This window comes from Podarcis raffonei, chromosome 3 (assembly GCF_027172205.1).
Source record: "Podarcis raffonei isolate rPodRaf1 chromosome 3, rPodRaf1.pri, whole genome shotgun sequence".
Classification (NCBI taxonomy): Eukaryota; Metazoa; Chordata; class Lepidosauria; order Squamata; family Lacertidae; genus Podarcis; species Podarcis raffonei.
In genome coordinates, this window is record NC_070604.1 from 60,631,896 (window position 1) to 60,649,993 (window position 18,098).

The window sequence follows — 18,098 nt, forward strand, 5'->3', positions numbered from 1 at the left end:
TGGCCCCTTTCAGTTGCGATTCCCAGTCACGCAAATGCCCCCGTGTTATCGCCTTCTCCCGATCATAAACACAGGATCTTGGATTATATAATTAGGATGGAAATAAAGAGTTCCGACTGGCGTTCGTTTATTATCTCTCGCCCCGCGGCTCTCACCATCGCCACGCAAATTAGCGCGGCATCAAAGCGGGTCTTCCCACCACTCCGCCCTTCCAGGCACGCTTCGGAGCGGGCGGGTGAGAAGTCTGCGCCTCCCTGCGGGTGTTGCTGGGACTCCACCTCCCATCAACCGCAGCCAGCATGGGATGAAGGAAGTTGGAGTTCCAGCAACAGCTGAAGGGCCGCAGCGATTGATCGCAGAGCCAGCAGCTGCCCCGGATTAATTCGCCGGAAGAGGTTCTTCCTTCCAAAAATCCCCGCTGAGCTTTCTTTGCGCGTCGCTGCTAGTGGGGAAGACGCGCGTGGATATTGGCAGCGTCCCACCGCGCGGCTGCCTGGGCTCATTTGGGACAAAGAGCGAGATATAAATTTAAGAAATAATTAGCACACGCACCCCTCTGTGTGTGTGTGTGAGAGAGAGAGAGAGAGAAGGAGGAGGAGGAGGAGGAGGAGAAGAAGAAGAAGAAGAACCTATTTATATGCCCCAAATATAGAGGCTGGTTGGAGTGGGCGCTCTTCTCTTTTCAGCCCCAAGCGCGGGAACGGGTGGAATTGAAAGGCGCAGCGGGAGACGTTTCACGCTTTCTTCAGCGTCACCCCAGGAAGCAAGGCACCGATGGTTTGTGTCCTCGGCGACTCGCCTTACGACTCCGGCTCGGGAGAGTTCATATCTAGGGAGGAGGGGTGTGTGTGAAGAGGGAACTAGGTCTGGCGACCTCTTGAATCAACGGAGAGCTGAAAACTTTTCGAGCTTGCCTGTCTCCTCCTCTCTTCCCTCAGAGAGAGAGAGAGACACGCCTCCCATTGGTCGCCGCCGAGGAGGGGCCCTCTGTCCCCGCCCCCCCAGAAGAGAAACTCCCACCAAGGGCACCTCTGCTTTTCCCACCGAGGAGCCGGGGGGCTGCAACATCTGGCTGGCGGTGCAGGTGAGAGGGAACGGCTACCGCGAATCCGCGTGCCACGGCGGGACTTTGGCTGGAGCCCGAAATAAATGCCCCCCCTCCGCTGCAGCCCACCCCCTCCCCGGCCCCTTCTGCCCCCGCCTCCCACTCCCGCGCCCCCTTCATGGCTTTGTCTGCCTGAGCCCCTGTGAGGAGGAGGCAGCGGCGCGCGGGGAGCATGGAGAGACGCGCTCGCTGTCTGGCTCGCGCGGAGCCTCCGCTGGTGTGAAGGCACCCGAGAGGCGGAGGAGCCCGCCGGGAAGAGCACGGTAGCCGCCGGACCCTCGGAGACCCCGCGCCCTTGCTGCAGGTAATTCGCGGCGGAGGGGGAGGGACCTGAAACCCTTTCGGCGTCTTTCTTTCCTTAAAGGAGATGCCCGACCGTCTTCGTAGGAGGGCGAACGGGATTCGCAGCGATCCTTAGCATTCCCAGTTGACGGAAGGAGCAACTCTTTGTTCTTCGCCTTGTTCCTCGCCCGCCTCCCATATGTATATTTTAACATGCACTTGTCGGAGCTGGGGGGGGGTCTGTTGCAATAGATTTCAATTGGATAGGGGGCAGAGTGATAAAATGGGGTAGGCAGCGTTCCCTAAAATGGGGCACCCTTGCCCAAAAAGGGCCACGGCACGTGAAGAGTCTCCCCGCTGCTCTGTGCAGCTGCTACACCCTCTTTTGTTTGGCTCTGAAATTCTTAAGCAACAATTCCTTACCAGCTTCAAGGCGCAAGAAATGGACGGGGAAAACGCTGGCATTCGTCCAAGGGTAGTTTCTTGTCTATTTTTAAAGGAACTTGGCATTTTCTATTTAAATTTTTGTGCTGGCTTACACACACAACACACAATCACACTTGCTTTGCCGAATATTTACAGGGATGAGAGGGACAGATGGAAACTATCAAGGGGAGTGTACTTTTCCCATGACAGAAATGAGAAGAAACACATGCCGTTCTTCCCTTAAATCAGGTTAGGGTTTCAGTCTGGATTGTTAATTGACCAGACAGATGGTTGTAAGAAGCATGTCATGCTCAGATGACCTGTTAATGAAGAATTTAAATAGCCCATGTTTAAAATTAACAAGGTCTTGGTCACATTACATAGAATTCAGGCCATCTGCTCCTTTATGGTAGTACATAAAAAGTGTAGAGATTTTCCTAGTTTAAAATTTTCAGGAATGGAAGAACTGTTAGTTTGTGTCCATTTAAACTGCTATAGATAAACTACACTTGAAAAGTGGGATTCCAAGTAAAACCGAAAATGAAAGCTCAGACAACAAATTCTGGCTAAATTGAAGTTCTCAGAAGTTGTGCATGAGAGGGTTGTGCATTTGGTACATATTCTTCAATGGACCTTTTTCTGTAGTATCAGCTTTCCTTTTGACTCCCACTACCAAATATAGCATTCAATAAGTGTGGTTTTATCATATAAGTTGCAATCTTGCACACAGTGTGTCTGTTTAAAGCTCATTGAGGCACAGTTAATTGGCAGCAGATTGTGTTCAGGATTGCAACCAGGTATTTAGATATGGAATTATCCTGCTCAGTAAAACTACATCTCAAAAGAAATTCCATATTTTGGGACTTGGTTCTGTAACTTGGTGTTGTCTGATATCATACAAGTAAAGCACACACTGAATTTCTATTTGCATATAATGGACCACATGAGAGAAACATTTCTCCCTTTTGAGTTTTTGAAAAGGGTCTACTAAGAAGAAGCTATATTCTTAGTAGATTGAAGTATGAATAGTTGAATGATTTGGCAATAGTGCTTCATCTTGTTTCTAAACGGGAACACTTTAGTGTCTACATCATGTTGCCAGTAACATTTCTTTTCTAGCAAAATACTTGTTAGAGTATAATTAAGAGGCAATTTCAGTAATTTAGTGCATGGATAACAATTAGTCTTTTGTCCTGAGCAGAAAGCAGTGTTCATGCAGAGAAAAGCTCAAGTGCAGATATATAGCAATTTGGAGAAGAAATCATATGTAATTTGTATTGTGTTGGCATAGGAACATATTTTACTTGTTGCTCTTTCATTGACATCAGTGTGATTCAGATGGAAGTGCTCTGCAAGAAGAGCGAAAAAACAAAACCGACCTGAAGTCACAGTCCATGTTCACCCTTCACAATAGAGGTGCTGGCTTATCATGGTTTATTGCAGGGGTCAGCAAACTTTTTCTGCAGGGGGCCGGTCCACTGTCCCTCAGACCTTGGGGGGGCGGACTATATTTTTTTGGGGGAAATCCCTTCCACCGACACTCCCCTCCCTTCTCCACAGCACCGGACGAGCCCCGGTGGCTGCTTACCTGTGCCTTGCGAGTGACAGGGGCTGACGGCGACAGCGGCGGAAGAAAGCAGTGCGGAAGCAGTGCGAAAGCGCTGGCTCCGGAGAGGGGCTGCTTAAAATGGCGCTCAGCCAACTGTGGCTCAACAAAGCCCAGCCCCCTTTGTCCTCTAGGCAAGGCGGGGTGAAGCCAGGAGGAGAGAGGGAGGAGGTGCTGCAGTGGTGTGTGTGGGGAAAACGGCGCAGCCCAAACAATCAGAATCCTCACGCCAATCCACATGGCGATTCCCGGACCATCCGCGGGCCGGATCTGGAAGGCAATTGGGGCAGATTTGGCCCCCGGACCTTAGTTTGCCAACCCGTGTTTTATTGGGTATGTGCAGCCTGATGGTGCACACTTCCCAATCGCTTCCGCCTCTCCCTGGCATCAGTGAGAGAAACAAACTAAACTTGACATCCAAACCCTGGTTCCTAGTTTGTTTCCCCCTAACATGCCAGGATCACTAGCCAGCCTTAAAACATGGTTTGTAGTTGGCTTACAAACAGTGGGTTGTTAGGGAGCAGCAAACCAAGACACTTAATTACCGTTGCTTGGTTTGTTTCTTCCCACTTGTGCCAGGAAAGAAGTGGAGTAGGGGCCATCAGGTAGTCTGCATCAGTATGCTGCTCATTCACAACAGACCATGGCAAGCCAGCAACCCTGACATATGGTGACATGCAAATGTGGCCACTCCTTCCTTCACATGTGGAAAGTTTGGGTCAAATTAAGACTGCCTGTCCCTGTATGCAGATCTTGGACTTATTGAGTGGCCCTGAAATGAGCCTGCAGCTTCAGGTCTTGAGGTAACATGAATATGCATAATGTTTCACACAAATAAAGCTTTTCATACCAGCAGTTTTTCTGTGAGACTTTTCTCTTTCATATACACCAGGGATGGGAAGTCTGTGACTCTTCAGATGCTGTCGGACTCCAGATCCTATCAGCCCAGCTAATGGTCAGGGATGGTGGGAAGGGCCACAGTTTCCCCATCCCTGATGTACACACTGACACCTTCCTCCTCAATACTTGCACATTTCCTCACACACTGCTGCTTAAATGCACTTTACCTTTGCCTCTTGTCTCTTTCTCTTTCTTATCCAAGCTCTCCTCATCGCTACTAATGGAGAAGAGAGATCTGAAAGAAAGCCTTCATCAAGGACATAGAAGGGTTCACAAACGTTTTCAGATGTATCTGGAAAACCTTGCACCCTGTATTGTGTGAATAGTGTCTCAGTGTGCATTAATGGGGGGAAAGTGTGCCATTATGAATACCCCCCCCCCCTTTTTTTGCAGGATGGAGATTGAATTCCATGTCAGGAAAGCATAGGAATGAAGACGCCTTATACTGAATCATACCACTGATTAATCTAGTTTAGTATTGCCTGCACTGACTGACAGGAGGTCTAGGATTTCAGACACAAGACTTTTGTAGTTCCACCTGCAGTTGCTGGGAACTGAACATGGAAAACTTCTCCTTGCAGTACATACATTCAACCAGCTAGCTATGCTCCTCGTGATGACAGTGTGGGAAGCAGTACTATATCCTGGCTGGTTTTTCCTAGTGGCTGAAAAATATGCCTAATTTGGCCATGGCGCCTCATTCTACTTTCTTACCGAATATTCTTAGCACAGACATACACAAGCCTAGTGCAGGAACCTTTGTTGTGATAACCTGCAAAGTCTGGCTGCATTCAGGTAGCAAGCTTCTTACAGCACTGATTATGACTGCATTCACACGGCCCTTTATTCTGTTTTTCTGACATTTCCCTAACTGTTGATTTCTGCATTGTATCTGAGCCTTCACATGACATAAAAGCCACTTCCACAAATATAGGAGATTATAGCGCAGGCTATTTCCATGTTACTTGCTTCTAGAAAAAAAACACACCTGCAAATAACACAGAAATGAGCACTAAACTTGTGCTGTATATCACTAAATTTGTGGAAGTGGCCTTTATATAATGCAGAAATTGTTAGGAAAATGTTGGGGAAACTGAAATAAACTGTCATGTGAATGCTGACTATGTGACTTAGTGAATGGCACCCTATTTGGGTGGAAAAAATCAGGGAACTGATCAGGACATCCTTTGTTTAGGCCAGTTGGAACAAACTGGCCTCCAGGTGTTGGACTGCATCTCCCATCATGATCCTTTGAAGGAGGGGGGAATTTAGCACTCAGATAAAGAAAGATGTTTTGACTAAGTTTATAGAACTAATATTAAGTGGGCATTCCTCTAATGTTGGCACCATTGTCATGGTTTGTAGCATTGGCACAACATTATGGTTTATAATGTGTCTTTGGTGACAATGTGTCTTTGGATGTCCTTCGTCCTTAATGCAAGAGAGAAAATCATATTCAGATGATGATGATGATGATGATGCCATCAGTTGTGGAAGAGTCATTAACAACCCCTCACTGTGTGCATGAACTTGAAACATACATTAGATGTATGCAAAGGAATAGGGTAGGTGAAACATTAATAGCGCCCTTTAATTATGCTCGGTTTTATAACAGAATTAATTTAGCAAAGATAACATTACATGATATGAAGTGTGATAATTTTTCAATATGGTCCAGAACCTTCCCAATTAAAGTTTGTGGCGTCTTTAAAGAAATTACTCTAATTAAAAATGATATGTGTAGAAAAATAGCAACCACCCCATAGATAAATTAAATCTGGCATAAATTGATGAGTTTATAGAGAGGACTGCTGACCCTTGATGCTTGGTGAAGAATCTCAGTGTAAAAAAGTTGTACTTGAATATATTCAATTTAAAGCCACTGTCTTGGCTGATGACAGCAGGGTTGAATGTGAGATGAAACCCTTTGTACAGTGGCATGGGATTAATTTCTCACTGTTACCAATGCCAAACGTACATGTCACTGGACCCCATCACAAGCAGCAGCCCTTTCCTAACACATTCATACTGGCACGAAGCCCCTTCATTGTTAGCATAATCTGTACTAACCAACTTTTTTACTGGCTGTGCTCCTGTGTCTTTGTCAACTTGTTGACCTGCGAAAATGAAAAGCTAAGTCTGCTTCATTTCTGCTTGTCGAATGGCTGCTAAAAGTACAAAGCAGTTTAAGCAGAAAAGGTAGCAATTCTACTCTTAATTTATGTCCTTGAGGATATCAGGTTGGTTGGATGGCTATTCAAAAATATGTGCTTTGTGGCATTAACTCCAATCCTAAGCATTTATATGATAGGACAAGAAGTCTAGGAGCAAGTCAATACGAATAATTTGAATAGGGATTAAGGGTGGCACATTTGATGTTGCCAGGCCCAGCCCTATAGGCAGAGTGAGTGGGCACCTTAAATGGCAGGTGAGTGCAGAGCAGCAATGAGCAGGTGGAAAGCAGAGTTGCATGTCTACACTTCCTAAGATAGCCTGCTGCTTTCAGGTGTCGTAGATGATGCTGTCCTGTTACCTGTACATAGAATAATAGAATCATAGAATTGTAACGTTGGAAGGGACCCAAAGGGCCGTCTAGTCCAACCTCCTGCAATGCATTGAAGTAAGAATCAACAGTCAGTCTGGTTGATCTCTGTACATGGAAAGGGTGAACTTTGTCCTTTGGCTCAGACAGCAAAATGTATTGGGTCATCTCTGAATGTAGCTGCCACACAGCATCCACTTCCAGCCTGATTCAAACCAATTATACCCATTCGTGTGTCCACATCAGCATGCTTTATGTAATTTAAATTGCTTCCTGTTGTGGCTGTCTCTACAAGGGCTGTCCTGTGTATATACTGATTTGCCAAAGATCAGATGATTTCTTTGTGCAGGATCTTCCAAGTGGGGTAAAGCAAATATTCGTTATTTTCTCATTTACTGGCGTGCAGTCATTTTATGTTGCAGCCATGCTTATGGTAAGCTAAGCTAAAGAAGGATTTCCCTTTCTCACTCACTCAGCACTTCACTTTATAAAAGCAGCAATTATTGGCAACTATGTGAATGCAATGAATGTCACTCTTTAGGGGGCGGTTTAACTTTACTTGTGTTTGATTTGATTGGAAAGAAATGTAGGAAGCGCACAGAACTTTGTACATTTTGATGAGTAACAAGCTGGGGAATGGAGTTTGTTGGTTTTCTGCAGCCAGGGATCCTGCAAGGAAAACACACTTAGGGATTTCTTCAAAGAAGTAAATATTTCAGGCCCCAGAGCAAATGGTATAGCCAGAATGTTCCTTGGCCACATGATGAGCAACTGAAAAGCAATCTCAGCCACTCATGCACAAGTGAAACAATCCTTATAACATAGTATCCTTTTTCTTTTTCCCTAACATCTCCAAAATCCTACACACTGATCTTCTTCAGGGCTTCACTATAAGAACCGTTCAAGATTTCAGTGAGACTCATGATCGTACAAAGGCTTTGGGAACCAGATGACTCATCCAGTACTCTCTAAATCAGTTATATTTTGTTGGTGGAGATTTAAAATGGGATCTCCCAGCTCTCAGTCAAGCTATCCTCAATACCTACCATGCTGGTCCTTGTATTAACACTCTCTGCGCCATACTGTTTATTCAATTTCTATTGGAAGTATAAACAACAACTAATATATGTATCTGTCAATCCCAGGATGTGGTCTGAGGGCACCTTGCTTTAGCTATGGGGGTTTCCATTGCTACCACTTTCTTGGCCCTATTGCTACCTTGATGGCAGGGCATCAAGCTGACATGAGCTCCTCAATCAATTGGTTTAGTTTTCCAGTTACACTCACGGTTTTGAGGTACAGTGCTTTAACTGCCTCCTCCTTGGTTCAAAGCAGATTCCTTCCATCCCTCCCTCCCCTAATTTGAACATGGGTGTATGTCAAGCATGTGGCACACCACAATACATGGTTAGTGGGATGTGCTTGACTTTATGGGTCACAAGCTCCAGACCTACACTGCAGTACTTGGAAAGATCAGTTTAAAAAGAACTAGTTCATCCTGTCCAAAAATAAACTAGTATTGGTCAAAGATCTTACTTTAAGAAAATGAGCTCTGGTTCCAGTGGCGGAGCATATGCCCACGCTGCCCAGGGTGGGCACTCTCTCGAGGGGGGTGGGGCATGGAGGGTGCCCTCCCATGCGCCACATTTCAGGGTAGGAGAAGAGCAGGGAAGCTGCTGCTCACTCTCCTCCTGCTCTCTGCAGCTGGGTCAGACATGACCAGGCAACAGAGCTGCTGCGGCCAGGTGCGCCTTGCCACGGCTGAGGAGGGCTGCTGTCTGCCGCCAGGTCAGAAGAGCTGCCGCTGCCGGGCATGAGGTATACCATCCACTCACCTGCCATTTTGTCACCCCCCTCAGTCATGACACCCGGGGCGGCCTGCACTCACCGCACCCCCCTTCCTATGCCTCTGTCTGGTTCATCGCTTCAGGTTACAGACTCCGCTAACCCAGAAGTAGTACCTCGGGTTAAGAACTTTGCTTCAGCGTGAGAACAGAAATTGTGCGGCGGCGGCATTGGGCAGCGGGAGGCCCCAATACCTAAAGTGGTACCTTAGGTTAAGAACAGTTTCAGGTTAAGAACGGACCTCCAGAATGAATTAAGTTCTTAACCCGAGGTATCACTGTAAACTCCTGCCAATTGCATGCCTTGGAGTATATATCCAACAATCCAGTCCAGAGATCATCAGTTCAGTTTATTAGAGGTGCGTCCTCGGTGTGGCACATTTTTGGCTTGATCTACTTGACTGGATCTTCACAGATCTCAGGGATCACAGTATTAGAAGGTTTTAACAACAGTAGCAGCAGCAGCACTGTGCATTTAAGAGTGGTGTTAGTGGCATAAATTCAAATGCTGTCTGCAGCAATGTATCACCAGGGGTGGACTTTGGTAATATGGTGCCCTGGGTATCTCACCTCAGAATCCCTGCAGTGTGTGAGTTCACTACTCTCCCTGTCCCTTTCTGACAACAAATCCCAAGCTCCCAAGTGAAAAATTATCAATAACAAACAAACAAACAAACAAACAAACAAACAAACAACAGGTATATAAGTAGAAAGTCAGCATGGTTGTGGGGGTATCCAGTGTATTTTTGAGTATATCACATATATGGCTATCTGCCTGCAGAACAGAAGTCTTGGGTGTGTGCTTGGCGCAATTAATTCCTGAACCTCAGGAAGCAAGTTTGTTCCAACCAACGTATCCAACCTGGACAAGTTGGTGGTCAGAGAGGTGGGTGGGTGGGTGGGTGGGTGACACCTCCAGGAACATGTTAGAGGCAACAAACATCAGGGTGCTTCTGCTGTCACAGAGAATGAGTCCTGGGAGAGGATGTCACCACTCTAAGGAAGAGAGAAATTACATTTTAGAAGGGACCCATCCCTCAAAGGATAAACAGATACCCTCTTATGCCAAAGATTCTCTTCTAGGGGACAGAGGTCCTAATAGCGATCATTTATCATTAGGGAAAAATACATCTGCATTTGTAGTAGGTGTGCAGTATTCAGTGATTTGTTTGCATGGTATGAAGTTTGTAGATATTAACTGTTATGTGACAGATAATGCTGAGGAGAAGTCAGTGGTCATGATGTATTGGCAGCAATGATGTGGGCAAATGTGATTGTGTGACCTAGAAGCAAATTTAGGTTTCTAGGCAGGAGATTGAAAGCCAGGAGCTTTGTGGTAGCTTTCTCTGAAATGCTACCCATTTGACCACCAGAGTTAGCTTTGCAGGTAGGTCTGAAGAGTTTCAATGCATGGATGAGAAGGTGGTGCCAGGATTTGGATTTGTTAGGCACCTTTTGTGACAAGCTAGACCTGTACAAAAGAGACAGGCTCCACTTGAACCGTAATAGAACCAGACTTTTTGCTCTTAAAATGAACAAGGTAGCAGAACAGCTTTTTAACTGAGCACTGGGGGATAGCCAACAGAAGATGAAGAACATTGGGTTTAGGGTGAATCAACCCTAAGGGATGAGAATGTGTTGAACTAGGCAATGAAAGTGCAGGAGTAAATCATTTATTTTGCTTTTGCTTTATTATGTATTTTGAGTTTTAAAAGAGAGCACAGATGCAATAGGCATATCTGAAACATGATGGAGAGAACCAGTGGGTCATAGTTATTTCTGAACACAAACTCTTTGGAGAGGACAGGGAAGGGCATTCTAAGGGTGTTGTTCTGTACATCAAATAGGACATAGAATCTAACAAGCTAGAAAGCCCAGACAGTTCAGACTCCTCAACAATATCAACATTGGTGGTGGTGCTATTGCCTAAGAGCAATTTAGTACTGGGGATATACTCTTAACTCCCTGACTAGGCCTGGGGTGATGTATAGATACATTGCCCAGGACTGGTTTGAGTGCCAGAGCATGATGGCACCTTCACCTAGCAGTATATCGTGGGTGAACCTGCCGCCGCTCCTGCTGAGTTTGGTAGAACACAAGATGTACAGACCTGAGATAATAGTCTAATCTGTAGCACTGTCAAGCAAAAACTCGGTGTGAGTATTCTTCATATACTTTCCTAAACAATGTTCCATTATATTGGCCTTGATTAGTACTATTGGGACGCAGGTGGCGCTGTGGGTTAAACCACAGAGCCTAGGACTTGCTGATCAGAAGGTCTGCGGTTCGAATCCCCGCGACGGAGTGAGCTCCCGTTGCTCGGTCCCTGCTCCTGCCAACCTAGCAGTTCGAAAGCATGTCAAAGTGCAAGTAGATAAATAGGAACCGCTCCGGTGGGAAGGTAAATGGCGTTTCCGTGCGCTGCTCTGGTTCACCAGAAGTGGCTTAGTCATGCTGTTCACATGACCCGGAAGCTGTCTGCAAACAAATGCTGGCTCCCTCGGCCCATAGAGCGAGATGAGCACTGCAACCCCAGAGTCGGTCATGACTGGACCTAATGGTCAGGGGTACCTTTACCTTTACCTTAGTACTATTAATTATTATTGAAATGGCTGACTTTGCATTTTAGTCTGGAAAGCCACCCTTACCTATTAGGTCATAACTTGGAATTATTGTGTGGTGCAAACTTTTATTGATATCATTTCAAGCACAAGTTGCTCTGACCTTAATTCCATATCAATAGGAAATCAGATGATGTTACTGTTGTTTTGATCCATCAGACTTATCATAACATATGACATGGAGGCTCAGAACAAGTTGTTGTTTATGAGACAACATCAAGACTGTTACATTCTTTCTCCGGACAGTTTGTACTATTCAGCTAATTGGTGCATGTTGTTGTCTCTAATGGGCTATAGAGAGAGAGCATATTACAGTGTTGATGTATTCTGAATTTAAATAAATCTTAAAACCAATCTTTTAAGCCCAATGTGGGGCTTAAAATCCCAAGGGGTACTCTTAAGATTCATTCTGGGCTTAAAGCAGGGATGCGAAACCTATAGCCCTTCAGATGTTGTTGGACTCCAGTTCCCAGCAGCCCCAGCAGGCAGTGTCAAGAGTCAGAAATGATGGAAGTTGTGCACCAGTAACTTTCTTTTGGTGTCAGGTGAGGAGTAATGGTTAGCTTGGTGTATAGTAGTCCATAAAATAATTTACATTTGAACATTTGCTATCACAGAGTTCTCTTTTGCAGATCATTCAAACCCCACTGAATGTGTAACCCCAGGAACTTCTCCAGACAATAACGGTATTGTTTTAGGCAAGCTGCATTTATTATATTATTGCATGCACACCAGTCTTGAAGTGGCAAGAGACTCCAGGGATTCCAATGCTTACCCAGGGTTCAGTTTTCTTGGAAAGAAGTTCACTGGAGACTGTCATGTCTTTAGGATATATGTTTTTATTCACACATATAAACAACCTGAGCATTGGGTGCAAGGGCTCACAGCATTAACACTCCCAACACACCTTGCTTCCCCCATAGGTTTCCAGGATCCATAGCTTTGGATCCAGCACAGAACAAGACAAACCTCTGTCTTCAGCCTTCTGCCCAGACAAAAAACTCACCTCCAGACTAGCCCCTAGATCATGGGTCAGCAAACTTTTTCAGCAGGGGGCTGGTCCACTTTCCCTCAAACCTTGTGAGGGGCTGGACTATTTTTTTTTGGGGGGGAGTAACGAATTCCTATGCCCCACAAATAACCCAGAGATGCATTTTAAATAAAAGGACACATTATACTCATGCTGATTCCTGGACTGTCCACGTGCCAGATTTAAAAGGGCCTTAGTTTGCCTACCCATGCCCTAGATCTCCTGAGACCCAGGCAGCTGAGGTGGGAAGAGGCCCATTCCTCCTCCTCCTCCTGTAGAAAACCAACACTTAGTTGTCCTTATGGCAATGTAAAGGTAAAGGGTAAAGGGACCCCTGACCATTAGGTCCAGTCGTGACCGACTCTGGGCTTGCGGCGCTCATCTCGCTTTATTGGCTGAGGGAGCCGGCGTACAACTTCCGGGTCATGTGGACAGCATGACTAAGCCGCTTCTGGCGAACCAGAGCAGCGCACGGAAACGCCGTTTACCTTCCCGCCGGAGCGGTACCTATTTCTCTACTTGCACTTTGATGTGCTTTCGAACTGCTAGGTTGGCAGGAGCTGGGACAGAGCAATGGGAGCTCACCCCGTTGCGGGGATTCGAACCACCAACCTTCTGATCGGCAAGTCCTAGGCTCTGTGGTTTAACCCACAGCGCCACCCACGTCCCCTTAAAATGCTGGTGAGAGTACTTAAATGGCCGGCAACTTGACAAAGAAACTGGTTTGATCAGTTAAGCAGTTCCTTCTATTACCAGCCCCCTCCCCACGATCCCATAACAATGCATTGCAATATTTTGTTTGTGGTGAAATGCAGAGTGGGTAGATCATGTGCTTTACATTAGCTGGCATCGGGTTCAGTTTTTCCCCCCTCTTCCATAGCTTCAGAATTGGTGCTTGTCTATTCTACTTGCACAATGAATGCAGCTTTCCTTTCTTCTCTCAGATTATTGTGCAGATTATATATATATATATATATAAATTTTCTGCAAAGTTGATTACCCCCTTTCACATTATATTGACAGTGTGCTTCAAAACCATTAACTTGTATAGGATGCTTTTCAAACAAACACCAGGGGGAAATAACAGTGAGTAATTCTTACAGAAGAAGCCACTAACTGATCAGATCACCAAAGTGGGTATTTAATTAAATTTTAATCAGAGCTCTAAAAATGAGTGTCAGTGCTGATGAAGCTGTTTTAAATAACATTGTGTATTTCCCAGTGAAGCATTCCAGTTTCCCAACCAATAAATATTCTGCATGTGTCAAGATAAACTGTTGTCTTTGTTGAATAATCCTGTACTAATATTTATTCTATAGATATATTTATTTATTGCAGACTAATTTTGCATATTCCAACTAAGCAACTTTGTTCAGTGCGATTAATTCCAAGTAGCAGTGTATAGGATTTGACCCAACTTTTTCTGAACTGTACTACTTATTCTCCAATACTAAGACAATGTATATGGTGTGTGCCTGTCATATCATAGAATCATATGTTTGTAGAGTTGGAAGGGATCACAAGAGTCATCTAGTCCAACTCCTAACAATGCAGGACACTTTTGCCCAATGTGGGGCTCGAGCCCCATTGCCACCATGAAGTCTCACAGTTGCCGCCACTGCTGTCACTTCCTGCCACCACTGCAAGGCCTTGCAGGCCACTGCTGCTACTGTTGTCACTAGAACCACCGTAAGTTCTTGCAGGTTGTCACCGCTATGACCGACATGTACCACGGTCATGGCAAGCTGTTTCTGCCACTGTTGCTTCTGCCTGACAGTCAGGCAGCCCCAGGTTATTTGTATTCACTATGACTCATCACCATACTTTGGATGTCCTGAATAACACCATTTGGTAACCAAGCCCAAAACCAAAAGTCCTGTTGGGATGCATTTTGGCTTGCCTGCTGCTGAGGTGGTTGATAACACCATCATTTAACAGTTTTAGACCCTTAAGTAGTAGCAGTTGCTAGGACATTGTCCTGCTTGCCTCTGTGTAGTTCCTTCCTTATTTCAGGTATCACGATACATTGATATCTCACAATGTTTAACTGGTGATATATCGTGATACTGAAAACGAGTTTTTGCCCAGCTCTACTTGCCGGCTCTACTTGCCAGCTCCTGCCCACCTAGCAGTTCGAAAGCACTCTTAAGTGCAAGTAGATAAATAGGGACCGCCTTATTGTGGGAAGGTAAACGGCGTTTCCGTGTGCTGCGCTGGTGCTGGCTCGCCAGCTGCAGCTTCGTCACGCTGGCCACGTGACCCGGAAGTGTCTTCGGACGGCGCCGGCTCACAGCCTCTAGAGCGAGATGAGCACGCAACCCTAGAGTCGGACACGACTGGCCCGTACGGGCAGGGGTACCTTTACCTTTACCTTTTTACTTGCCGGATGTGAGAGACAGAAAGTAAAATGGAAGCAAGACCATGAATTAAAAATGGGAAATATCTCAGGAAAAAATATTTTTAAAGTCTCAGTAGGAAGCATTTAAACTTGAGAAGAGAATGACATATTATGATAACCATTGCCTTCATTATACCATACATGAAAGTGCAAGGTGCATGCTGCCTGACTTTCTTTTAGAAACTGCTGGGGATTTCATTTCTTTTCACTCTGTCATGTTCAAACTGTGCAGAAGGTCCCTAAGTGGAGCACATCTCTCTTTCTGGCACAATGTTAACAATGGTAATATTATCTTTTAATGCTTAAGGCAGAATAGCTGCAGTTTTTATGAGGCAGGATACTAGGTAGTCTTGTTCTTACCTTTTCCAAAAGTTTCAACAAGTTTTTTAAAAATACGTTATTTTAGAGCTCTGTTTTTAAGTTGCTTTTTTAATAGTGTTATTTGACTTGTCTATACTTTAGAGTTGTGTACAGAGGTACCTGGGAATTCAGTATTTCAGCGCGGAAGCGTATAGCCTTAGGCTGGAGGCCCAAATGTTCTCCACTGAGTTACCTAGGGAATCAAAGGGAATGGGCAATTCTAGACACGATCATCTTAGATCAGTCTATGGGTAGCCAACACAATGCTGTCCGGAGATGTTGAACTACAACTCCCATCATCCCTGGCTATTGGCCATTCTGTCTGGGGATGAGGGGAGGTGTTGTCCACATCATCTGATATGCACCATGCTGGCCACTCCCAGAGAGTCATAGAATCATCCAAAGACAGGTGGTGACCTTGGATTTAAGCCTAACGTGGAGGTGTTGTTTAACTGCTTGGGAACAATGACCACAGTGCCACGAGATTTAATAGTAGGGATGTTGCACAGAAAGTCCAGTGTGGTCAAATGAACTTTCTTTCTTTCTTTTTAAAAAAGTCTATATGATAAGAAGTGACATTGGTTAAAATACCTAGGCTTTTCAGAACAAGCTGAATATGCTCACTAGTTCCTTTGTAAAATAAAGGCACACCTTTTAGAGGAGAGCAGACACCAACGAAACATTCCACCTGTTTCGTCTAGGGCATTTTTTCTGGCCAAGTTACAAGGTGATTGTCCTAGGAGCCCTGGTTGTCTACTTTTTAAGTTTTGTTAAAGTGATGGCTGTGTACGAGCTGAAGCTATAATAATTAAGATTAATGTGCCCTGCATGTAGAGATGTGTGGGTATGTATGGAATGTTCTGTGGGTACATGTATTGTAGGCTCTATATCCATTTAGGGTAAAGGTGATGCATAGGTAAAGGTAAAGGGACCCCTGACCATTATGTCCAGTCATGACCGACTCTGGGGTTGAGGTGCTCATCTCGCTTTACTGGCCGAGGGAGCCAGCGTACAGCCTCCGGGTCATGTGGCCAGCATGACTAAGCCGCTTCTGGCGAACCAGAGCAGCGCACGGAAATGCCGTTTACCTTCCCGCCGGAGCGGTACCTATTTCTCTACTTGCACTTTGACGTGCTTTCGAACTGCTAGGTTGGCAGGAGCAGGGACCGAGCAACGGGAGCTCACTCCGTCGTGGGGATTCGAACTGCTGACCTTCTGATCAGCAAGTCCTAGGCTCTGTGGTTTAACCCACAGCGCCACCCGCGTCCCCTAAAAGGTGATGCATAGCATGTGACTATTGCTGTTTCTCGTATACATTTCTCTCCTGGTCACAGCCACTTATTTTGCCTTTCCTTTGGAGCTATGCTAAGTTAGTGAGAACAAGTACTGCTTGTACCTGTGTATGTGTATATCCGTGTGCTCCCATATCTCATTCCAGTAAGAGTTCATGATCTATTCCTGCAATATAGAAGGTCAATATAGCAGAAGCAAAGGAAATGAGTGTTTAAAAATAGCATGTATTTAAGAATAAAACCACCTGAGCTTTCCCACCATACCATCTTGCAGCAAACAAACTGATAGTTTTCACAGTGGAGGGAAGTAAGCAGTAGTAGAGGTTGCAACACTTGTGTTGGAGACTTGTGGAATTCACTGTCACAAGATAGGGTAATAATTCCTGGTGGAGATAACATTGAAAGAGGATTTGACAAGCCCTTTGAGCCATGATTGCGAAGTGGAATCTCCAGGTTCAGCACAAGCAACCATACTTCATGCTCTACTTGGGGGCGTTTATGAAACATCACACCGGCTATTTTTGGAAACAGGATTTCAGAATTCAGGCCTGGGAGCTAAACATGGCCTCCCAGTCTGACCCTCAGGAGTCTTCCCCAGGCTACAAACCCTCCAACAGAAAAGTCCTCTTTCCATAGGCCAAACTGCTTACTAGCCCTGCTTTGCAGCTTCCTTGGGTGTGTTTTGCCTGGATCAACTACAGCATCGAATTCTGGTTATGCTTTATAATCCACATTTTCTCCTCTTTCCACTTTTGCCTTTGGCCCCATCCACCACTGGTTTGTGATCCCTGGAAGGAAATGTGGTCCTCATGCTAAATGGTTTCCAGTCTATTGAATTAAATGGATAATCCATCTGATTCAGTAGGACTTTTATTACGATCTAAACACTGGACTTTGGAAGCAGGATGTAGCCTCTGAACTGGCCATTCATACACTAAACATCATGTCTAGTTTAGCTAGTTTTGCGGAGGGGAGGTGTGGTCACATGCATGTTGAATTAGAGAGAAATTTTGCATGTTACGTCTTCGGCGTATGCAAGATTGCTACAGGCTGATTCTCTGTTCTTTGGAAGCGCTTGCCCATTAAACCCAGGCTAGTTGTTTGTTCAGCTCTGGCAGAGGCTCTGGAAAAACACTGCTGTTAATTTTGGCTATTTTTCCAGGGTGACTAAAAGTTCTCTTTGTGTTTCTATTCAATACAAACCAGAGTGTGCCACAAGCAGAGAGCAAGTTCATTTCTGAAGGTGTCTGCAAAGCATCGGAGCAGAGATGTCAATTTCTGAGGCTTGCTGCTGTGTTTTCTAGTTTTGCAAAGAATAAATCCATTACATTGTAGCATTTTAACAAGCACGTTTGGGGTAAATAAATTTTGAATTCCAAAATATATCAAATACACAGCCAAAGTAAAACAATAAGAAACATCCATAAGTAGAGAAATGGTTTGGAAGCTTTTTAAAAAAACGAATCAAACATTCTCAGTGGTGGCACCCTGTCTGTTGAACTCTTCAAAGGGAACATATTTAAATGAAGGCTAAATACCTTGGGGGGTGGTTGGTTCTGCAGATGTTAAACACTTCTCTTCTATTGCAACACTGTGTTTGAAATGTTGCTTTATTTGTTTGTATGAGTTTGACCAAACTGCGGGAGGCAGTGGAAGACAGGAGTGCCTGGTGTGCTCTAGTCCATGGAGTCA

The 18,098-nt window shown here is 45.2% G+C and overlaps 1 protein-coding gene across 1 annotated transcript in view; it reads left to right on the forward strand.

Annotated features, from left to right (window-relative positions):
• Positions 1-906: 906 nt before the first annotated feature.
• The window catches only part of TMEM200A (transmembrane protein 200A), a 41,915-nt gene continuing 24,723 nt past the window's right edge, over positions 907-18,098 (forward strand). The window contains exon 1 of the mRNA XM_053381906.1: positions 907-1,409. The gene's annotated coding sequence lies outside the window, so the exon portion shown is untranslated. The remainder of the gene's footprint in view (positions 1,410-18,098) is intronic.